The sequence below is a fragment of the Cololabis saira genome, chromosome 2, assembly GCF_033807715.1.
Source record: "Cololabis saira isolate AMF1-May2022 chromosome 2, fColSai1.1, whole genome shotgun sequence".
NCBI classification, from domain to species: Eukaryota; Metazoa; Chordata; class Actinopteri; order Beloniformes; family Belonidae; genus Cololabis; species Cololabis saira.
Genome location: NC_084588.1, coordinates 53,885,815 through 53,890,814, shown reverse-complemented (window position 1 = coordinate 53,890,814; position 5,000 = coordinate 53,885,815).

Here is a 5,000-nt window from a genome sequence, read left to right as displayed (position 1 = left end):
AAAGTGGCAGGAATGCCGTGGAACAGAGCAGCTCGCAGCCAAAACATTCTGCCATTGTGCAGCTTGTGTGATTGTTTGTGCAGCTTGTGTGATTGTTTGTGCTGCAGCTCAGACTGTGCAGGAACTGTGAACCCGTGCGCTGTCGTAGCGTGCCATGCCATTGTTTACTAAGTTAGCGTGCATGTGTCTTGTCCCGTATCATGATGGTTGATTTGTGACCCCTTAAGTGGGGCATGCGTGAAAACTCATTTCAGTTTGATTGTTGCTGATTTAGAAACTAATGGAGACTAAACACAGAAATCAAACTTCTGCTTCCTGGATTTTATTTAATATTGTGTCTGTTATAAATCTATAATAAAACCTCATATTCAATTAGATATGTATGTTTTAAATGGCTGTTATCTTTATGACAAGTGCAGTGAACCTCTTGAAATCCAAAGGTGATAAAAGTCTAATAAAAAGGGATTCATTGTTGTAGTTGTGCCGCTGTGACTGCTGTTGATGATGAGACACATCTGCATTATCCGCTCCCAAGTCGGGGATGCAGTTGTAAAATCCACAATCTGTATCTGAGCCTTCCTGATGAGATAAGTTAAAAAAAGCATTTCCTGGAGTCAACATCCAGTCAGGAGGAAGTCTGTTCGGACAGCTCTTTAGCCTCAGCGGGACGACGCTGGAGTCGCTTCACTTTCACGTCCAGGATCAGCGAACAATGGAGGAGTCAGAGGTCACGAAGGTGGCTAATGTATTCTTTGTAATATCCTACAGCGATGCAGTAAAAATGTCCTTCGGTGCGTGGAAAATGAAACATACACAATAGGAAACTAATCCGCCCCCTCCTCCCTCCTGTTTCATTTAATGAGTAAGTCAGTAAGACTCTTAACTTGTCAACCGAGTCTCTGTAATTCCCCGTGTGTCACCACCGCAGATCGTATAGGGAAACTGGAGCTCGGGACCGAACAATGACCCCCCCCCACGTAATATTCCCATAGCGTGCTAACGGCTTGTACCAAAGTTCCTCTTTAGAATATGTGTGTGACTAAAATCAATAAACATTCCCCCTCCCGCCCCGTGTCTCCTCCTAGAGAGAAGTTTCTGCCGCTGTGCCCTCTCCCCCTCTCCCTCCCTCTCTCTCCATCTCCTTGCCCTCCCTCGTTCCTGGCCGGCACAGGAAACCGACGCCCCCTCCCCGACAGGAAGCCCCGTTGTCCCACTGTGCTCGGAAAGGCCAAAGTGATATCAATTGTGGAAGCAATGTTTACCTTTTGAGTTTTTATTTTAATCTCCAGCTCTCAGGCCGGTGGCCAGGGAGCTAATGCCCAAATGGCACGGGGGCCGGAGTCGTGAGCGGCCTGGGCGGGGCCGGTCCGTTCACACGCAACGCCACGCTCCCAACAAGCTGTTTAGGAAACTTCACATATTGTCAGTAGACGATATAAACATACTTCAATCATGCATATTTATTTATAAATGTATCCATCTTTCCCACTTGCTTTCCAAATCTTTTCATTAATTCTTTACAGCAACTCTCAGGTTTATTCTTACAACACAAGACACAGTAATAAACTTCATCCCCCTTTTTGTCGCACTACACAACCCAGTTTTCTTTTGCTTATAGAGGCTCCTTAATCTGGAATTCCTATCAGTTCATTGTTGAATCTTCCTCTTCTATCAAAATGTTTAAGTTAAGACTTAAAAATATTCTGTTAAATCAAGACTCTTAAGGCCCTGACACACCAACCCGACTTCCCCCGCTCCCGGCCGACGGCTGTGTCGGCTCGCGTCGCCTGTGTCGGGCTGGGTCGGCTCTTTGAACACACTGAAAAGACGACACCCGACGGCCTGACTAGCACGTACGTTCTGCACATGCGTGAGAGGTAATTCCCCTCCATACCAGTAGGCAGCGGTTGGTTTAATAGATGAAATCTAACAGTTGCAGCTACGCCTGTAAAGAAATTTGCTCCGAAAATTTCGGGATTTTTGCCTGCCGACTCCGGAGCTGATTTATGGTTCCGCGTTAAATCGACGCAGAGCCTACGCCGTAGGTTACGGCGTAGGGTACGGCGTACGGCGCACGTCGCCGCGTAACCATCGCCGTAGGCTCTGCGTTGGTGTAACGCAGAACCATAAATCAGCCTTTATTCTGGCGAGGTTTGAAAAAGACAAGCGAGTGATTATGTACATTCACTGAGTGAATATTATGAAAGTAAATGTTTTGGGAGAAATCTCAAATAGGTTCTAGAGTGGTCGGCTGTACCCAAAATGAATCACACACACACTCGCCTTTGCTATAAGATATGAATACATTTATTAGCAAAAAAGCAAGCATTACATAGAAGACATCCACAAAACTACCAGTTTGTTAGGGTAAGTGTCGAATTACCCCCCCACAACTCGGCAGTACACACAATATCACTCGTTTGCTAGGATTACGCTACAAGCTATCCCCCGCAAAACAGTGGCAATCATCACACACAGGTGAAAGGGTTAAACAGGCCTTCTTACCTCGACACGGAACTGGAGAGCCAAGGCAGTCCGGTTTTGAATAAGCCAAGGAAAAACCCAACGCCGGGCGTTTTGCCAGTACCCACGGCCGACTCTGGCTATACTTCCGGTTTCCCTGTCTTTTATACCTTTCCCTCAGCACCTTGCGGAGGGGGGGAAAAGGCCTATTCGCCCCCCTGTCCGCAAGCTCTCAAAACAAGTTTCGGCTCCCACGGGACCAAAATCCTGTGCGAAACAGGCTCTTTCTCACAGAAAAACAGGCATTTGCTATGATAAACCGCAGGTGCGCGGCTAACTAAAAACTAAGGCCGTGTTTTGAGAATCTAGGGCATCTTCAGGACACAAAACTTATTTTTTCTCACTTCAGTAAAATATTTATTTCTCGCTACAAATGTAATCAAAACGCATTTTTATGCAGAAACTAACTATTGAACATTAAATTAAATTAAACAAAATATTGATTTTATTCATAAGAAATGTCCGCCATGCTTTTTTTGATTCAGTCCGCAAATGACGACGAAAAGCATTCTGGGAAATTCTGGGAACAGCCAATCACAGAGTGAGCTGTTTGACCGACGGCCGACGCCGATTCGACATGTGGAATCGGCTGAAAAGCTGCCGACGGGCGGCCGACCTGTGGCGACGTGTGGGACACACCGGGGAAACTAACGACAGACGCACCGACGCTCAACGACGGCCCGACGGCCGATTATCGGCTTTGCGTGTCAGGGCCTTTAAACGTTTATTTTACAGTATGTTAGATGTGGATTATTCCACTCATGTTTTAGTTTTTTTGCGTTCCCTGCTCATGTTGTTTGCTTCTTATTGTCTGTTGTTGTAATACCAGTATTATACCAGAATTATTGTTGTTCTTGATTTATTTGTCAATTCTTTTATTTCCTTGGGAAGGTGCTTTTTATAAGCCCATACAGGGTTTCTTAACCTCTCCCGCACATATTACTTTTGTCTGTTGGTTGTTGTTTTTGTTTTTCTCTTTTATGGTGCAAATAAAAAAAGTAAAAAAGTAAAGTAAAGAATCCCCCCGGCCACAAAGAAGGGAAAAGAGGGCGGGCGGTTGCTTATACAAGATCACGGATTCCAGGAATGGTTTCTGAATATCAGCCATTGATCTTCCTGGGAGAGTAGAATGGGAGTGGGTGCTCAAGGGCCCGCCGGAGCACGGGCCGACTCCACCAGACCGGCAGGAACTGGCACTTTTGGATGAGCAGCTGCAAACTATGTCGTTCCCTCGCAAGCGTGCCACCTGTGTCTGTGAAGGGAAATCATATCCAGCTTAGTTTTACTATAAATCCATGATTCAGTGACTATTAAACATGTTGGATTTGTTGATCTTACAGTTCACACATGCTTTGCTTCCAAGTTTGATCACGAACCGGTGTCAGTGTTTGACATTTCCCCCAGTTTGTTTCTGTTTTGTCCCGCCTGTCTTCCATTTGCCCTGATTGTTCACACCTGTGTCTCGTTATCCCCTTGTGTATATCTGGTCTTGTCTTTCCCTTGCTCCTTGTGGTTCCGTACTGTTTCTTTCCTCCATGTGTCCTGCCAAGTTTTTCCTCCAGTTTTTTGATCCCTGTTTCTGTGTTATTGATCCTGCCAAGCAGCGCTTTGGTTTTTGGTCCTTGCCCTTTTTGTGGAATAAACCCTTTTTTTGTTGAACTCCTGCCTCTCGCTCTCCTGCATCTGGGTCCTCACCACACCAGCCCTGACAACCGGCGCCTGCGTGTCTCTTAAAGGGACCTATTACCATCTAATACCTATTTTAAACAGGCCTTGAATGTCTTAAAAACAAGCTTTTGATTTTTTTTGCTAAATAAATTAGAAATTCAGCCTCTGATCCATGTCTTTATCTTCCCATTCTCTAACCTCATTATCTATGCAGGATTCTGAGTGGGCGGGGCTATGATAATGAGGCTCTGTGCTGATTGGCTGCCTGAATGACGCGATACACCGCTATGAAAAAGCTCCGGCCGGCGGAGTTAGTTGTTAGTGGTTTCACGCATCGCTCCGTCGTTCCGTAACTTTGGGGAGCAGAATCTTATTGTCTCGTAGATCCACATCACACTGGACGATCATCCGGGCGGCTGTACAGACACTGCAGAATCTGGTTGTTTCCTCCTTCTCTGAGTTGCTGAGGGGAGACCACTTTATATATGTTAAAGCAAGAAAACAACACTTTATAAATGTTAAAGACAGAAAAAACCACTTTATATATGTTAAAGCAAGAAAAAACACTTTATATATGTTAAAGCAAGAAAAAACCTGTTTTTCATAATAGGTCCCCTTTAAAAAGCTTCGTCTGCAGCCACACATCAGCACTAGTAGATGCATTCGTGTCCTCGTTGGACGGGCAATAAAACCAGCAACAAATCAGTGTCATCAATTCATTAATGCACAAACATTGCTGCTTTGCTCTCATCACACTGCAAAAACAGCCCTGCTAGAAATAAGCCTAATATTCCTAAATCTGGTCAAAT